Source organism: Alexandromys fortis, unplaced genomic scaffold, assembly GCF_014885135.2.
Source record: "Alexandromys fortis isolate MF-2015 unplaced genomic scaffold, M_Fortis_MF-2015_v1.1 scaffold_128, whole genome shotgun sequence".
NCBI classification, from domain to species: domain Eukaryota; kingdom Metazoa; phylum Chordata; class Mammalia; order Rodentia; family Cricetidae; genus Alexandromys; species Alexandromys fortis.
The window spans coordinates 1,223,694-1,243,167 of NW_026068012.1; the positions used below are offsets into that span (position 1 = coordinate 1,223,694).

Here is a 19,474-nt window from a genome sequence, read left to right on the forward strand (position 1 = left end):
GCAAAACCATACACTGTGTTAAATTTCTCTGGTAGGTTTGGAGACCCTGGGCATTAGGCCTGTTGCACAATTCCTAAGAAACACCCCCAGGAGACTCCATGGCAGACCGCAGTGTCTGGCTTGCAGCTCTGGGGAAAGAACCTAGAAGGCAGAAGACGGCTGCCTAAGGTCTATAGCTGTGTGCATGTGGCCGTCAGAGCACACTACTCAGTGAATTCAGGGGTGCCTCCCGTGACGGTGAGGAGTTAGCCCTGGAGTCAGGTTGAGCAGGCCACATCCCACTGCTATATGATGAGGGCGATGGAAATGTGTCCCCCAGTTTTCCGGTGCTCTGCGGTGAAGAGGCAGAGTTGAGCCCCCCTGCTTGTGTGGGCTGGACTTGGCACTCCCTCTAGTGAAGTGGAGGGGTGGTGTGCAGGTTCAGAGACTAGGTTGGAAAAGGCATTGCGGCTTTTCCTAGCAGTCGATTGCACTTCCTGCTTTGGGAAGTATTAGCTGGCATGTTGTGGGCGGGGCACTCAACAGCTTTTATAGAGAAACTGAGACCTCCAACCGATAGCTAGGGAGAGAGCTAGCCCAGCGTAGATCCTCCAAGCTGGCCAAACCTCCACACAAAAACTTCGCAAGAGCTCCGGAGCCACAGCGACTCAGCCCAGCAGCTCTTGGGTCGTGATGGATGAAGGGACACGACCGCATTGGCTGCTTTCAGCCACCAGGCTTTTGGGGCAGCAGATTGATGAGGTGGTATGTGCCCTTGGGCAAGATAATTAGGTCTCTTGTGCTTCTGTGTCCTTACCTGTCTAGGGTGCTAGAGGTGAAGCCTACATCCTAGAGGAGCTGCAAGGATTTTTGTGAATCGGTGCATGAGCAACACTCAGAACACAGCCAGCGCTCCGTAAATCTCAGGCCAAGACAGGGCAGCGGGAAAGAGATCGAGTTCCTGCTAAATGCGTGGAGGATAGGGCTCGGTTGATGACAGCTTGGTGAGGGCAGCCCGTCCTAACGACCTGAGGATGACCACTGGCCAACAGGGGCGGAGGGTCCTGAGCGTCCCTGAAAGGGACCTTCTGTGTACAGCGAAGGCTGTGGGAAGCCAGGAACTCTTCAGCTCTCAGACTTCTCAGTGGTCTTTGCTCAGTACAGACAAGGGAGGAAAGGAAAGACAGGAGGACAGGATCTAGGTGGTTCAGAGAAAGTAGAGGAAGCCGTAGGTTCCAGTGGGACACTGTCTAGCACTGGGCTGATGGTCTGGAGCTTGGGCCAGGGCCCTTTCTGTTGTGTCTCAGAGAAGGCACAATGACCAGAGTGGAGGGGGCCGAGGGTGGCTTTTGCAGCCTGTGAGGAGCTGGCTGCCTGCAGTGCCTGCTGAGCTGGGGTGGGCATGAGGCCAGGAGTGAGTTTTCCTGACTCTCAGGAAGGGAGGACACAGAGGAGGAATGTGTGCAGTGACCCCAACAGCAAAAGACGAGGCTTCAGAATACGTAAGTGTCCTGCAGGGAGCGAGGATGGGTCACACGTAGATACTGAGTCACACACACCAACTGTACTGCTTAACTTGTAAAATTTAGCACACTGTAAGATTAATACTAACTTATCACACGTCTGAGTACCCCGAACACACACTCTTTAAAATAAAACCTCTGTACAGTTAGTTTTTATGGCTAACCTTGTACATCCTAGAATCACCTGGGGAAAGAGTCTCAGTGAGGGATTTTCTGTCTCAGGTTGAATGTGCTCTCTGCAGGTGGATGGGAGGAGTCACCCAAGTATGGGTGGTGTCATTTCTCGGGCTTTGGACTGGGTAAGAGTGAAGAAAGCCAGCTGAAAGCAGACAAACAAAGGTGTTTGCTTCTCTTTGCTTTGGCTATGGGTGCACTGTGAGCAACCTTCTTAAACTGCGGCTTCTACCATCCAAGTGCTGAGGTTACAGGAGTGTGCCACCCATGCCTAGTATCTGCAGTGCTGGGAACTAAACCCAGAGCTTTGTGAGCCGTGGGAAGAGCCTACCAACTCAGCCTAGGCCTTGGCGCCAGCGTTATTCCGTCATTAAGGGTCATTGGGACATAAGCACTGTGGTATTTTGACATTTGATCTGATCACCAACCACTGCCCGGTGGGTGAGTGGTCCACGTGGCATGGATGCTTTGGACAGAGATGATTGGAAGTAGAATGGCAGCGGTTTCGTCGTGCGACTCAAAATGGCAAGTAGTTTAAACTTAGGGATTGCTTATTTATACAATATTCCATTTAGTATTCTTAGAATGTGGTTGACCATTACCCAAACCAGGGAAAGCAAAGCCATGCACGGCAGGGGAGTTGCTATAATGAAATGCTGTGTTGGTCTCTTGGGTCTGCCATAGAAAAGTCCAGAAATGGAGTGAAGCGGCTTAAACGACTGCAATGCCGCGGTCTCGCCGCTCCGCTGTGGGGAGGTCTGAGGCATGCCTCCCTCCTGGGTGATCTTGGGCGTGGCGTTACAGCCTTGTCTCTGTCTTCACTCTCACGTGGTGTCCTCCCGCACGCGTGTTTGTGTCTAAATGACCCCTTTTCATGAGGACACCAGACACCGGAGATTAGTGACTCTGGGGAGTGTCTTCATCTTAACTAATCACATTTCAGTGATTCTGTTTCCAAGCACTGTCCCATTTTTAGGTCTTGGGAGTTGGGAGGGTGTATGTTGGCAATAGCAGCTATGAGCTGTTATGTAGGCATGGGCGGCTTTTGGGAGCTGAGGCTGACGCTTGACGCACTCAGTGCAGCCTAAGTAGTAGGGTTATTTGACTTTTTCTCTGGCAGAAGAGGGTCAGGTGGAAGGAGGAAGCACAAAGGCGATGGCTTCTCTGAAGGGAGAAGAATCGTCTTAGTGAATGTGTTAGGACAACTGGCCAGTCATTCAGGAACAGTGCTGGTTGTTTTGCTCAGCCAGCTGGATCAAAACTCACAGCCAGAAAAAAAACAAAACCAAACAAAGCAAAACAGGAAACAAACACCCAAACAAAACACACACACATGCACGCACATACACGCACACGCATGCATTCACACACATACACACATATGCATACACACACGTGGCGTCCATACATGCATACACACATGTGGCATACATACATGCACACACATGCATGCACACACATGCATGCACACATGTGGCATGCATGCATACATGCACACATGCACACACACGCACACACCCCAGTAAAAGCACTGTAAGGAAACAGGACAGTCATCCTGTGCTAATGAGTTAGGAGGAATATGGGAGGCTGTCTGCTTGCTTCATAAAAGGTGACCACATGAAAACAGATGTCAATAAAATTAACCCCATAAAAGAAAATTTTCTATAGTCAAAAGATATAGCCGGGCAGTGGTGGCGCACGCCTTTAATCCCAGCACTTGGGAGGCAGAGGCAGGCGGATCTCTGTGAGTTCGAGGCCAGCCTGGTCTACAAGAGCTAGTTCCGGGACAGGCTCCAAAACCACAGAGAAACCCTGTCTCGAAAAACCAAAAAAAAAAAAAAATATGAAAACTAAAAAAAAATCAATTAATAAAGAAACCTGTGAGGCGAAGGACAGACTATGAAAGATGTTTGCGGAATGCGTAACTGGCAGGGGGCTGATTGGCTTTATAGTGTGTCAATTAGATGAGATAAAAATCCCCAAGAAAAACATGCAAACAGCAGCAAAAGACATACATCAATATATTCCCAATTACAGCCCGAGAAATACAAATGATACCCAGCCTTGTCTTATTGGCAAAGATGGATGTGCTGTGCATTTGCGGAGACAGCGGCTGTGCTTGCCTCTGGAGAGAGACTGTAAACTGTCGCGATGCCGCATAACTCAGAAATCTTCCAAAGCAGTACACGCAGGCCCTTTATAATCCCACGGATCTCCTAAGAGCCTACCCTGAGAAAGCTGAAGAGGCTCATTGCAGCGTTGCTACTGAACAAAAATGTGGCTCGCTAGCCTACCAGCTGGGCGGAGCGGTGTTTTGCGTCCACATCCAGGAAGTGGGCCTGGGATGGTGGGTGAGACGTGAACGAGAAGAGAAGGACAGTGAAGAGATGGAAAGAACGCCGGGGACCAGGGACGGAGTCGGAAGGAAAGAAGTGATACAGGGAAAGGCGGGGCAGCCCGTGGCTCCCTGGTGGGGGCGGGGACGGGAGTCAGAAGCTTCATTTAAATGGTCAGCAAGGTGTCCCCTGGTGAAGGCAGACTGGCCGTCCTACCTACAGGACATGACCACAGGTCTTTGGGGCACTTGCTAAGTAAGATCCAATTGGAGGGTCGGTGAGGTTGCGACTCCTTGATGGGGAAGGAGGTCTGTTCTGTCACTGCTGGTGTCCCCTAAGGCTGTGGCCAGGTGCCATGTTAGGAGCATGTCTACTGTCTAAGACTAAGCTGTTCTGGAAGCCAGAGAGGCAGGAGACAGCCAGGGGCGAGAGTTGCAGGGCGCGTGGAAGGACGGGCGCAGACGCTGAGGAGTTATGAGGGTGAGAGGCTTAGTTAGGGGTGCACAGGTATAGGGGTAAGTAGCCTCACTCTGTCCCCTGAGGCCAACTGCAGAGACTGACAGCCTGCATCCAGAGCTTTCTCTCATATGTAGACTCTACATGGTCACATGTATGTGTCGTAGAAAATCAGAGGTGCATGAGGGAGCGAGGGAGGATGGGGGGAAACAGGAGATGACGATGGGCAGGAAGGACATGTGCTTCATTTTCCCTGACATGCAGAAGAGAGTGTGTCTGTGCATACACATGTACTTATGTGCACGTATTCCAGCAGAAGGTGGGAGCTACATGAGGGGGCAGAGGCATCAGTGAGAGGAGGAGGAAGGGGACGAGGGATGGCAATGAGGGGGGAATATGAGAAAATGTGTGTGTGTGTGTGTGTGTGTGTGTGTGTGTGCATGCATGTATGTGCAAATGTCATGGTGAGGGACCAGAGAGATGGCTCAGCACCCACATGGTGGCTCACAACAGCCTGTAACTCCAGTTCTGGGGATTAGCTGCTTTCCTCTGGCCTCTGCTGGCAACGGCGCACTTGGTACACATGCATATACATAAAATTAAAAAATACTTTAAAAATTTATCGAAAGTGCCATAATAAACCCATTATCTTATAAGCTGACTAATAAAAACATGCCACCTCTATTTCATTCTGAAAACTAAAACTAAAAATAGCTCGTCAGTGTGTTAATAAAACTGTGCTGCACATGCAATGTTTTGAAGCAATTAACTGAGGACAGATGCATGCTCCCGTGTAGAAAATGCATGAATATGCATTGATGCATATTATGCATTTTTAAACAAGAAAAGAGCATTTCTGATGGCATTCATGCCCCTGTGTGTATGGCTTCTGTCTGTGAAGGAAAGAGTATAGCATGCTCCTGTGTGTATGGCTTCTGTCTGTGGAGGAAAGAGTATAGGGAGCCCTGGGGTTTTCATTACGTTTTCGTGTGTGCTATTAGAACAGGGTGTCATGTGAAAGTATGACTTTTGTATAAAAATGTCAGAGTTAAAAGTAAAAGGACGGGAATAAAGCAGTTGACGTGCTCGCCAGCACGGGGTTTGCTTTGGGGCATCTCACATGCCCTTTCATGCTTAGTTGAGCACAGTGACTAGGAAAGCTGGGAGCTTCAGATGGAGACAAATGAAAGGGGACTGTCCTGGTGAGAGTGGGGTGCTTTGCTGGAGAGGGAAGGACCCCTGTGACTTTGAATGTGCTCTTTTTGACCTGTGACCCCACATGTTCACTCCCAGGAGGTGCTAAGCAGGACACACCTGTATGTATGCGACGTAATAACCAGGCTAGCTTAATATGAAACAGCAAATTTTAATGAAGGGATAGCTTACAACACCAGGGATCTAGCGATGGGCAGGAAATACAAAAATAGACCTGCGGGGCTCATGCCCGCCAGATTTATACGTAAACATTAGCCCGAGGTGAAAATGCCCCCCATTGGGCTAGGCTTCCCCTACACCTGTACAGCTAGTTCCCCAGATTCAAGGACAGGGATTTGACAGAGGGAAGAGATGCACTTGAATATAAACCCTGGATGGCTCCTTAGGGAGGGGGGGAGCAGTAGCTTGTCCCCGAGGCACAGAGGAACTCATGAGGAATGCCAGAGATTGTTTCCAAGAGAAGTGGAGACCAGAGCATGATGCTCAGATGTTAGCTGCTCACAGGACTCCCTCCTCAGACCCAGGAGCATCTCTCCTCCCTGCCCCAGTCTTCTACCTCACCACCATGACTGCCAGTGGAAGCCTGCACACCGCTTCCTGCAAGGACCCCTAAGACTGAGAACTGGCTACTCCTAGTGTTGGGACAATGGCTTCAGGCCCTGACAGTTGTTCCCAGAGCTGACTTGGGTTAGGACAGTAGTCCAGGGGCTTCATAACTTGGAGTGCCTGGGCTGGAAGGAAGAATCCCTGATGAGAGGAAAAAAGAGAAATGGCTGATATTAGTGCTTTAGCTAATATCTTAGCCATGCAGTTGGGTCTGTTCCCAGGATGGATGTTCCCGATGATAGAGGAGATTCTGAATAGGTGCACACATCCCCAAAGAAGCCAGCTGCCTTGCACGGATGGCAGACACTCCTTTTTATCAAGCAGATGATGCAGGCAGAATGAGCTTATCTTCGAGTCCTGGTACCATTGGGTGGAAACCGCAGCTATTGTTTTGTATGCAGTCCAGATAAGGCTGCAGGAGATTGGAAATGGGACAGGGATGCTGGTCTCTTACTAATGGTTCCAGACAGTTTACCCATTTGAGTTTTCCCCTTTGGCTTACAACTCTGGCTTTCTCACTCACTCTTTGGAAGTGCTTCTTGCCATTCTCAATGCAAAATCCCCTCTTCTATATTTGTTGCTTCTTGTTGGAGGATGTAGGCTTTGCCGTCTTACCAGTCTGATGCGATAGTGCATGATCTTTAATGCATTGACAGTGAATGTCCTCTTGGGAAGGGGACTGTCCCATGAAGCCCAGGCAGTCCTGATCTTTCTTCCTTCTCCTTGCAGTATTATGATTGCAAGCACGTGTTGACGCACCAAAGAGGTCCACAATAGCCTGGAGTGGTGTATATCAAAGGTTTATTTATTTGGGGATAAACTCACAGTAAGGGTAGCAACCTGCAGTCCTCTGTGTGTGCTGGGAACTGGAATTGAATCCAGCAGCCAAGAGGGCCACACCTGCTTTTGTCTGCATTTATAGTACATGAAACCATGTCCAAAGTGGGCCGGTATCTTAAAGGCTGTTGGCTAAAGGAGTTCCCATAGCACCTCCCCCTTTTGTCTAAATAAGAGAATTGTAAGCCTCATACAAAACTATATACAATAAGAACAAATATCAAGTCTTGTTCAGGGAAAAGAAGAGGCAAAAACATAAAAACTAGAATTACAACCAGCATGAGCAACATCAAACAAGAAACATACACTAAATATTTCAATAGTGATCCTATCCTAAGGAATCTCAGTCATGTATTAAAAATGGCTTGGCTAAGTCTTGAGAGGAAAGTAACTATGACTATCTGGTCTTCAACCCTATCAAAGACCTGAGAAGGGAAATAGTATCACCTGAGTAAACAGGAAGTGCAGTCAGGCAACTTCCAAAAGGTGCAGTAGATGACAGAGACAACTGGCTACCTGGCAATCACCCAAAGTCTCATTTGCAAAGTTGGGGAAACCAACTTTGGCTAAGGCCTAGAGTATCTGACAGACCATTTTCAGAGGCAGGGAAATTTGAAAAACCATCTTACCCTGTCTAGGCAAGGTTTGGCAGTCTTTTTGCTTGTATCCTGCTTGTCCAGTCTGGACACTGTTCATTTTGTCAGTAGTTGAGCTACACAGTCTTTCCATCTGCATTTATAGTATATGAGACTATGCCCAAAGTGGGCTAGTATCTTAATGACTATTGACTGAAGGAGGTTCCCACAACACCCATGCATCACCATACCTGGCTGACGGTCTCTCTCTCTCTTTACATGTGGGGGTCACAGCCTTGGGAGTCATTCCTCAGGTACCACACACCTTTCCTTTGAGACAGAGTCTCTCACTGGTTTGGAACTCACCAAGGAGCCTGGACTGGCTGGTTAGGAAGCCCCAGGGATCCTCCCATTTCTATTTCCCCAGCACTGAGATTCCAAGTGTGCACCGCTCTGCCTGACTTTTTAAAAACATGTCCTGGGAATTGAACTCCCATTTTTCTGCATGTAATGCAGACTGAGCCATCTCCAAACCCTTGCAGCATTGCAGCTTTTGTGATTACATTTGTCATCTCACTTTGGGGGTTTTTAATCACAGATCTTTGATGGATAAAGTCAGTGGACCAAAGGCCCAGTTGTTGAAAAATTTCTTTGTCCTGTTGTGACATATAGTTCTTCTAGGTGATGGGTTGTTCCCTGGGCCTTGTCCCTAAAATGAGGGGTGTTCCTTTGGCCTGTCTTCTTTTAGGTATAAAATGCATGAGCAAGACACAGGGACCTTTCAATCTTGTGGTTAGTTGGCAGACAGGTGTGTCTGTTTCTTCCCGTTTTCCTCTTATGGGGGTAATTTCAGAGCTCAAGAATTGTAATATCTTTGAATTTTACATGTGGCTCGAAGCTCTTCTTATCACAGGTACCTCCAGGAGAGCTCCCAGCTAATAAGGAAGATAACCACTTTTGCTGATGTTTGGACCATCTGCCGTTTCACGGGTGAGTGGCAACTCCGAGTGCTTGAGATGAGCTAGTATTTAAAATGCAGCCTCTCCCTTTTAATTGTCTACTTCATTTCAGATTCCAAGCTAGCATTTTTTTATTTCACTTCATTTGAGAATCCTGAGGCCAAGCTGAGCAGATATCACATCAGATATAGGGTCTGAGTTCCCGGAAAATCAGATGACTCTAAGCAATACCATTAACAAGCAAGGGGTCAAGACCCTGGTGTGAGGGTTCTGGGTAGCAATCTCACCAATAATTCCCAGCACACTGCACTGTGGACATGGCCACTGCTGGCCAGGCTGGCCTGTGATCTTGATCTCTGATGGCTGTAGGGTCAGGAATTGTGGGTACAGGGGTCAGTGAAGAACCTGATTATTCACTAATAAGATCTGTCTGTCCCTAAAGATGTCTGTCTGGAATCCAGACTTTCTGGCATGGTTTAATCAATGCATGGCACAACTATTTTATAATATCTACATATATGATAAATTATTCTGCTATGATTCTTTATGATGTCATCACAAACTACTCAATGTCCTAAGAATCACCGGTTCTCTTAACACCTCTTCTCCTCCTTCTGCCTCTTTATCTTTCCCCTCTTTCTCCTTCTCCTCTTCCTTCCTCTGCCTCCTTCTTTACACGATGAAACTGACAATGACCCAAGTGTCTCTGGCATCTGTACGCATGCCCAACACAGTAGAACCCACTGAAAGAGGGAAAGGAAAATAAAGACCCTGTATAGCTCACCCATTTCTTCATATTTGGAAAGCCCTTGGCGGCTTTCCACCAGCAGGGCTGACTGAGCTCTCAGGGGTCACAGAGTGACTCTCAGACTCCAGAAGCTCAATGTCACAGATTCTTCACCAACAACCCGTACAGCTGAACCCCTAAGAGATTCCTTAACTAGTTAATTAGTCATTTTAGAAAGTAGAAGACATTACACTACAACCTACTAGATACTGTCCCAATAAGAGTCCTTTTCTTTCCGGTGTAGGATGGTGTGTTTCTAACTAAATTTAATCAATGCATGATATAATTATTTTGAAATATCCACACATATGGTAAATCATCCACTACTGTGATTCTGTGTTGCCATTATGAACTATTCAGCATACAAAAATGCCCCCCCTTTCCATTTCATTTTCCTACTCTACATGAACTTGATAATGATCAAAGCCCATTGATATCCACGGGTGATTAGTCCTGGTTCTCTTGAGGGTACCAAAGTCTATATATGCACAAGCCCTTCTATAAATTGGTAGAGTATTTTCACATAAGTGATGCATTTATTCCTGTATACTTATATTATAGATTACTTATGATACCTAATGCAAGGTAAATCCTGTGTAAACAGTTATATGGTATTGCTTAGGGAATGACAAAAGCTCTGTGTATGCTCAGCTCTGATCCATTTCTTTTCTATTTTCCATCCGTGGTTGCTTGAACTGACAAATGTGGACATGGTGACCTAGGCAGACTGCTCTGCTTGGTGTTTAGCCTGGAAAAGCTTAGGGATGGCCTTTTTCATAAGACCTCTATGGACTGCTCGTTTGCACGGAAGTGAACGAGTCCTGTGCGGGGTGAGCGCCTGTCGTTAGTAGTTATCTGTAGTGGGCTGTGCTAGGGCAAAGGGAGCTTGCCTCAGGAAACTGTGAGATGATGTTTGAACTTGCCAGAGGCCTGAAGGGTCTTCTTGAAGTCTAGAGACTCTACAGTGTCACTGGCCTGGTAAACCCACAACTCGTCAAGTTAGGGATGTGAGCGAAACTTCACAGAGCAGTTACTTTTCCAAATAGGAGAACAGGGATGCAAGTAGAAATCGACTAAGGTGATGAATCCCTGGATGCATTTACTTTTCAATTGTCACCAAGGAAGCTTAAGTTGGCACTTTTAAGGAGGACGATAGAGATGGGGGATTGTGTGTGTGGTACCAGCAGTGCAGGTTTGCCAGACTAGAGAGCTCCTGTGGAGGGGGCACTGGCTAGCTATGGATCAGAAAGCAGTTCCCTGAGACTCTCAGGCTCCACTGGGTATATGACAGACCTTTGAGAGTGTCTACAAGGGCTTTGTTTACTGGCTTGAAGAGAGAGATGATGTCCCTACCAGGGGGCTGTGATGGCCCCAAATCACACTTGAGTCTTTGTGTTAAGATGATGCAAGACCAATGTGGGTGGTGAGTTTGGTGTGCCCTAAAGCTTGCTTTCTGAAGCCTGCGTGGCCCCTGGGAGCTCCTGGGGGAGGTGGGAAGTGTGGACATGCAGGGATGGAGCATCACAGGAAATGACTTCTGAAACACTCCCTCAGGCGTCCTGTTCTGCTCTGATTCATCGTTTAGCCTCTGGCTTGGATAAGCCCCAGGAACAGTGTGAGCCTCCTGCTCAGAGGTTAGTCTCTGCTTCAACTTTGCTCAGGCTTTTTGGCATAAGTTGAACCCCAATAATGCCAACACAGTGTAGTGGGACATAGCTGGAAGCCACTTGGCAGGGGTAGGATTGGTGTAGTAACCAGCACAAATATTAAAGGAGTGATTCTCAACCTGTGGGTCACAACTCCTTTGGGGGTCAAACAACCCTTTCACAGGGATTACCTAAGACATCAGAAAACACAGATATTTGCATTATGATTCAAAACAGTAGCAAAATTACAGTTACGAGAAAGCAACAAAAATTTTATAGTTGGAGGTCACCACACCATGAGGGACTGTATTAAAGGATCTCATCATTAGGAAGGTTGAGAATCACTGAATTAAAGCATCATGGACCCCAGTGCCCCATCAATTAAGCAGTGGTGGATTCATTCATTCATTCATTCATTCATTCTATGTGCTTCAGCTATGGTCTTCTTCTCTGGGTGGCACACCTTCATTGGTATTCTTGGTAGTATAATTAGAAACATCTCTCTAACTTCAACTTATTGAGAAGTTGCTTATGTTTGCTGTGGTTAGGATTTGACAATAGTTAGAAAGCATTGGGTGATTCCCATAGTCAATCTCACACTGTATTTCAACTGGCTCTCCGCTCCTGAACAATAAATACACTTCCCCTCTTAGAGTGGTTTCAAAGAGCAACATTAAGGGAGTGAGCTATGTTTAGTCTTGTTGGCTGAATGCAAACTAAGCCATTAGTGTAACCTCTGGCTCTTCATGCTCCTCAGAACCACAGTATATAGTTTCAAGAATAGCACTCATCCCGAGCCCAGGTGGTGAGAAGATTCTGGAAAATGATGGATGTATGAGGACCAATCTGAGTAGTGTGTGGGTTGGACACTGCAATCCTCTGGTCCTGACATGACCTTGGTCCAGTGCTAAACAGCTTCTCCTGAGTAAGTTTAGACCCTCTCCCTGCAGTGGATCAAGATGTGAAATCACTGAAAATTATCTTTCAAAGATATGAACCATAGTCCTGATCCTCAGGAGACTGGAGTGTCTAAAACACTCCATGGATGCTTGAACCACATGTAACACCAAATCTTACATTAATATTTTATTGACTTTATAATTATGCAAGTAAGAGCTTAATAACAATGACCAGTAATAAAGCATAGCAAATAAGACAGCATTCTGTTAGAATTGTTACCACAGCTACACTTGTGCTCGGGCCATTGTTAGCAAGTGCACACAGCACAGTAGTAGATCTGATAACTGAGATGGCTTTGGGACTGACAGGCAAAGGATCATTCAGATTCCTAAAAGAGAGAGATCAGATCATACCTCTACAAAGGTCATCTAATTAAAAACTTAGGAGTTATTTTTAAACATTTTTTTTGAATTGCTGAGTGTTTGACTTTCACTGGAGCATGGGCAACTGAGGCCACGGGAGGAAAAACCACGGAAAAGTAGACCTACTGTAGAGCAGTGGCAGTTTAATATTCTCTAAAAAGCAAAGGTTTCCTACTGAGATCCAGAAATTGCTGAGGGAAAACTCCACCAATTTTGCTAAATTCTAAAGTCACTTGCCTCAAATAACCGGCTACCTAGTTAAAGTTAGAGCAGAAGGGTTGGGTCAGGAAGGTAAGGCTCACTCTTAGACAGGTACTAAGAGTGGTGACATTTTGTACAAGTCTTCCTTTGGGCTGTGAACAGCCACCGAGAGCTGTGTAGGCAAGCTCTTACGCAGCCTCGTTAGCGACCTGAGACACCATTATTCTCCATCTTTGCTCTTAGCGTTTAAGAAAAGTGGGACCATTGTTGGCGTAAGCTCTGTTTTAGCATCAGGAGGAGATGAACCAATCACAAAGCCCCGTTTGAACCCATCAGGTGACTTAATTAAATGTTGCATGAGGCAGGGCTGGAGCGGTGACTCAACAGTAAGAGAGCTTGCTGAGGACCGGGATTCAGTTCCCAGCGCCCATATGGTGGCTCACAAGTGTCTGTAAACTCCTGTCCCAGGGTACCTCTTCTGGCCTCCGTGGGCACTGTACACATATGGCATGCACACATTCATGAAGGCATACATACACTCACATATAAATAAAGTATTTAAATGTCTTCTAGGACAGGCTCCAAAGCTACAGAGAAACCCTGTCTCAAAAAACCAAAAAAAAAAGTGTTTAAATATCACATTTTCTTTCAGAGATCATACTTTCTTGCCACCTTCAGACAAAATGATGCTTTAGGAGTGCTGGTCCCAAAGGCTCATTTGGTGATTTTTTTTGGTTCCTGGTACCAATACATACTGGGAGGCTATTGCTGTAGGAATTCCTACCACCAGCAGCCTTTAAGTTACCTGCCCACTTGGGCATGGGCTCTTATACTATAAACGCCATGTAAAGTGCACATCCGCTCTCTTTTCTGGCTGCTGGATTCAGTTGCTGTTCCCCGTTTGAGCAGAGGATTGTGATCTGTGAGTCTACCCCTACACAAATAACCCTCTATTATACTCAGTTCTGAGCTAGTGTGGGATTTAAGCATCCTTCTTCATCTGGTGTCCATGCGGATCTAGACTCCACACCCACTGGATAGATCAGCTTAAAGACCTAGGTCCACTGCCCAGAAAGACTCCCACCTCTGCCCACTTGGCTTGCTTTTACCTAAGTGGTGTTTTATGGAGTCCCTGTGTGATGTGGGAGTGTCATATATCAATCTGTTGATTTCATTGGTTAAGCAAAAAGAAACTGCTTGGCCCTGATAGGTTAAAACAAAAATTGAGATTTTTGTCAACTAGTAGGTACAGACCCAGCAGAGATTATAGTGCCTTTTACTTCTGGTGAAATTAAAAAATTATGGGAAGACAATGAACCTTGGCAAAGAGCTTGTGCTAATTTCTAAAGGAGAGATTAATAACAATTATTCCAAAAGTAATAGAATTAATCTTATAAAGAGAACTACTTGGGTCCTTTCCCACATTGTACTTGATGCACCAATACTGGAGCCCATATATTCTATACTGATGCAAATAAATCAGTGAAGGCATGTTACAAATCAGAAGATTTAAGTAAGTTGGAACAAAGCCCTTATAATTCTGCTCAAAAGACAGAATTATATGCTATTCTCATGGTGCTAAGGGATTTTTAAAGAACCTGTTAATATAGTTACTGATTCACAATATGCAGAGAGAGTTGTTTTGCATATTGAAACAACTGAATTTATACCAGATGATACAGAATTGACTTCATTATTCATACAGTTTTAAGACATTATCCAGAATAGGCTTTGTCCTATATACATAACACACATCCAATCCCATATGGCTCTTCCAGGTTCTTTAGCACAAGGTAATGCAGAAATTGATTAATTACTGATTGGAAGTATGTTGAAGGCCTCAGAATTTTATAAGAACCATCATGTCAATAGCAAAGGTTTAAAGAAAGAGTTTTCTATTACATGGCAGCAAGCTAAGGAGATTATAAAGAGATGTCCTATTTGCTTTTTATATAACCAAACACCACTACCTGCAGGAACTAACCCAAAGGGTACTCAAAGGAATTAAATCTGGCAGATGGATGTGCTCCACTTTGCAGAATTTGGAAAATTAAAATATGTATACCACACCATTGACACTCAGGTTTTTAGTGGGCAACTGCTTTAAGCTCGGAAAAGGCTGATTCAGTAATCACACATTTATTAGAAGTTATGAGCATCATGGATATAGCTGTACAAATAAAGACAGACAATGGTCCATCATCATATGTGTCTAAGAAAATGAAATAAATTTTTGTGTATTATAATATAAAGCATATTAGTGTATCATACAACCCTACAGGTCAGGCAGTTACAGAAAGGTCAGATTGTCCTATAAAGGATTTGCTAAGCAAACAGAAAGGGGTGGAAAATACCCCCAGAAATAGATTACTTGTGCCTTATTAACCTTCAGTTTTCTTCACACTAATGAGAAAGGGTCAATAGCAGAAGAGAGTCATTGGATAATAGAAAAAAACCTTCTGAATTAAATCATCTAGTGTATTTCAAGGATGTGTTGACCTCACAATGGAAGCCAGGAGAGGTGCTATGCTGGGGAAGGGTTTTGCTCTTGCTTCCACAGGAGAAGAAAAACTATGGATACCATCAAAATGAACAATGATTCACTTTGAAAAAGAGAAACCTCTTGAGAAAGAGAAATGATGCCTCATTCACAACAGTGACAACCATACAGGTGGTAAGGAAAGCATATAAGGTTGGGGCAGGGTTCTTATCTTTACAGGAAAATACACATCTCCAAAAATTCAAGAGACCCTAGATGTTTGGATGCTGACAGAAGGAAAAATAACTGTGCAATAAGGAATATCACGAAAAAGGAATATGACTTGTAAGGACAGGTGATAAAACACACACACACACACATCTGGCTTTGGAGTTTGACAACAGCTCTGTCCTCTAAATCCAAGCATATTGTTAAAATAAAAATTCAGTGTTTCTGTCTCATGTCAGGAGCCATCTGGTATGGGACAGAAAGAGGAAAGAATTTAGAAAAAAATTTTCTTTTGTTCATACCTATTTTTTCTCTATCATACCTTACATTGAACATATATGTCTGTATATGTCTATATTAAAAATGTTTAAATTTTCCACAATGAACAATGTATTTTCCTGCAGTAATCTTTGAAGTTTCCAGGAAGAAGATTGGGTCCCACAACAACAACTCCACCTGGTTGATATGACGTCATGATGCTGATAGCGCTAATATAAGACCTGTTCTGGGTACCAGCTGCTCAAGATGGTTTCAACTTGGTTAGGTGAAATAGTGCATTTTTTTTCAACGTTCTGGTCAGAACTCCAAATAGGAACATCAGAAACACCTTACTGAATACTCAGAGACTATTTGCAATTATACCAGGCAGTAATCTTGGAACTTAACAATCATTTTACTTTCATAGGATCCTATAGAATGAACATTGCCCCCATGACAGCTAGAAGTAATCCTAGAAGACAATGTTCCTTCTCCCAACAATGTTTGTCCTCAGGGTTAGGGACATCATTTAGGGGTTGATTATAATTGGTGTAGGGTTGAGGGTTGTTGGGGAAATTATGTAGGCTCAGGATCTCTTTGAAAAAAAAAAGAGGAAATTGGATGGGATAATAGGTAATTTACATTGGTATAAATTCTTGTATATTGATACAAGCTTAAATTATATTGAATATGTCCTATTTTTGTCCACATATTTGTATATCTAGGCAAAGTTATTTTCTCATATTGTATGCATGCATGCTTCTACCTCTGTTTAAGACATTTGGTATATTGATACAATTTTAGGATATATTTATCATATTGTAACATATATTTTTACCTCTGATCAAGATATTTATACATTGTTTACAATTTGAGGTTATTGTCCTCATTTGTTGCAGAGTTGCTTATTGTATAATATTCTAATATGAAATCTTGGCCTTTAAGTTATATAGGTGTTAAGAATTATAGATCAATAGTCATTTATGTTTGTCATATTTATAGTTAGACTAATCAGGTTCTTTAGATACATAGAGATTGTATTCTGCATAGATAGGTAATCTTCAACCACTTCAAAGAGCTGTAGAATATGGAATTTAAATAACTTAGCCTTGTGTTGACGCGAGACACAATTGCTCCTGGCAGCACCGATCTATTCCTGAGAGAATGTTGAGCACCAAAGACACTCCACTTGGAGCTTGTTTTCTCTTTGGCAAAACTGGCCTTTGGGCAAGGAACTGCCCATGTATCAACCACTGACAAAATGCACGATGTCCAGACAGGACAAGCAGGAGACAAGGAAAAAGACTGTCAAATCTTGCCAAGACAGGGTAAGACAGTTTTGAAAAATTTCCTGCCTCTGAAAGTAGTCTGCCAGTAACTCTAGGCCTTAGCCAAAGTTGGTTGCTCCAACATTGCAAATGAGACTTTGGGTAATTGCCAGGTAGCCAGTTGTCTCTGTCATTTGTTGTACATTTTGGAAGTTGCTTGATTGCACTTCCTGTTTACCCAAGTAATATTATTTTCCTTCTCAGGTCTTTGATGGAGTTGAGACTAGATAGTTGTAGTTACTTTCCTCTCATGACTTGGCCAAGTTATTTATAATACAAGACTTAAACTCCTTAGGATAGGATAATTATTAAAACATTTATCACATGTTTCTTTCTTGATATTCTTTATGCTGGCTGTAATTCTAATTTTTATACCTGATACTTGTTCTTATTGTATATAACTTCGTATTAGACTTAGAACTTTCTTATTTAAACAAAAGGGGAGGTGTGTAGGAAGTCCTACCACCAGTATTAGACTTAGAACTTTCTTATTTAAACAAAAGGGGAGGTGTGTAGGAAGTCCTACCACCAGTAGCCTTTAAGTTACCTGTTCACGTGGGCATGGCCTCTTATACTATATATGCCGATGTAAAGTGCATAGTTTTGGCCTCCTTCTTGGCTACTGGATTCGGTTGCTATTCCCTGTTTGAGCAGTGGACTGTAATCTGTGAGTCTACCCCTAAATACAACCCTCTATTATACTCAATTCTGAGCTAGCATGGGATTTCTTTTATGCATCCTTCTTCAGGTTATTATGGGTGTTTATGAGCGATGGGACATTATGGAGGATGGCTAGGTCGTTGACGTGTATCCTTGAGTGCAGAGAGGTGAGGTCCCTGCTTCTCTTCTTTACTTTGTGGTTTGTGCAGTAAGCAACTCTACTCTGCCACACTGAGCCACTCCACAACACCCAGGGCAACAAGGACAAGTGATCACCAACCCAAATCTCCAAATCTGTGACCCCAAACAAACCTTATATCTTCATAAATGGTTCACTCTGGGTATTTCATCATCGTGACAGAAAGTTGACCAACTCAGTTTGCTACCCAGGCAGTGCCCTGGATGGTCTTACCTGCTGCTTTGCTTTTTGAGACAGGGTCTCCTGTAGTCTAGAGTGGCCTTGAGCTTGCTATGTAGCGGAGGACTCCTGCTTCCACCTCTCAAATTCCAGGATTGCTGGTATGTGTATCCTTACCCCGCTTCCAGGTGCCTCTTTTACCAATGGGAAGCTCACACGCTCAAATACAGGGGGAACACAATATTCAAAGTATAAATATTGAAGGGAGCAATAGGGATTTTAGTATTCTTAGGACTGTCAGGTGGGATAAAGAACCAACATGATGTAGTCAGAATTTGCTTGAGAGTTTACCAAGTTATAGGCACAGCTTCGTCTTGGCTGCAAGCATCAGGCTGGCTGACTGGCTTGGTTTCACTAGTGTATGGGGAGCTGATGTCAAAGCTCAGAACCCCCAGTGACAATGAACACATGAAGGTCCCTTTACTATTATCCTGACTTGATCCAGAAAGAACACATGCAGTTTCTAAAGTACATGGACTGAATGATGTACCCCCACCCCCCAATCCATACATCAAAGCCCCGGCATTGATTGTTTGGGAACAGAGATTATGAGTAATTAAGGTTGAGCGTGGTCTTCACGCAGCGGAGGGAGCTGGTCCAACAGGATTGATTTCTTTGTAGGAAGAGAAAGCCCATGGAAATCTCCATCTCTGCCTAGGCAGAGGCTATGTGAGGACATGGAGAGGAGGCGTTGTCCCCAAGCTAGGAACGGAGTTCTCACCAGGAACAAAATCAACTGTGCCTTGATCTGAGACTTCCAGTCTCCAGACTTTGGGGACATCAATGTTGTTGTTGACACCGCCCAGTTGGTACTATTTTGTGATGGCAGCCCAAGTCAGCACGGCACACAGCATATAGAATAGCAAACGTCACTACGAAGGTGTTGCTTAGGAGAGAAAACTCGTAGGATAAGCTCCTAAAAGCAATGGGAACTGAAACATTGTGAGGACACAGAGCATGGCAGCTCCAGACTGCTGCCCATGAATCTGATGCCAGGTTTGCTCTGAGGACAAGGAAGCTTACAGTGTCTACTGCCACGGAGGAAGCCAGCTGCTGCTGTCAGTGCTGTGACATGAACCAGCAGGGAGGCCGGGATGGGAGTCAGAGTTTTCTAGGAAATGAAGGCTCAGTTCCCTTATATCAGGCAGCTCCATGAAGATGTTCCCTGTCGTATTTCCATTGCTTGCTTATATGACCACTGTTGGACTATTGTTTTCTATTCTTTGGATATCAAAACTGGGTGGATGGATGAGAGACTGGGGCTTCTGGCTGTCTCCTGCTCTTCTCATAGATACTAGAGGTGATCAACTTGGATTTCTCCAAGAATAGTTCCTAGATGTGATGATAATGACGATGATTAGGAATGGTGGGGATGGACCACAGGGCCTCACACATCTGGACATGTGCTCCACTACTGAGCTATATAACCCAGTGCAGGAGGGAGCTAATATAGATCTCTCAGTCCAGTTCAGATGTGCCCTTGGCAG

The 19,474-nt window shown here is 44.7% G+C and overlaps 1 protein-coding gene and 1 long non-coding RNA gene across 11 annotated transcripts in view; one reads left to right on the plus strand and one right to left on the minus strand.

Moving 5' to 3' along the window:
- The window catches only part of LOC126513591 (uncharacterized), a 37,583-nt gene extending 19,968 nt beyond the window's left edge, over positions 1-17,615 (plus strand). For 7 of the 10 annotated variants that reach the window (XR_007595389.1, XR_007595390.1, XR_007595392.1 and 4 more), the window contains one exon: positions 1-17,615. This exon is cut by the window's left edge. This is a non-coding gene — a long non-coding RNA (uncharacterized lncRNA). The other 3 variants (XR_007595393.1, XR_007595391.1, XR_007595398.1) reach the window with 2 other exon arrangements.
- Kcnj6 (potassium inwardly rectifying channel subfamily J member 6) overlaps positions 1-19,474 on the minus strand; it is a 215,123-nt gene that overhangs the window by 22,870 nt on the left and 172,779 nt on the right. The gene's annotated exons all lie outside the window — the stretch shown is intronic.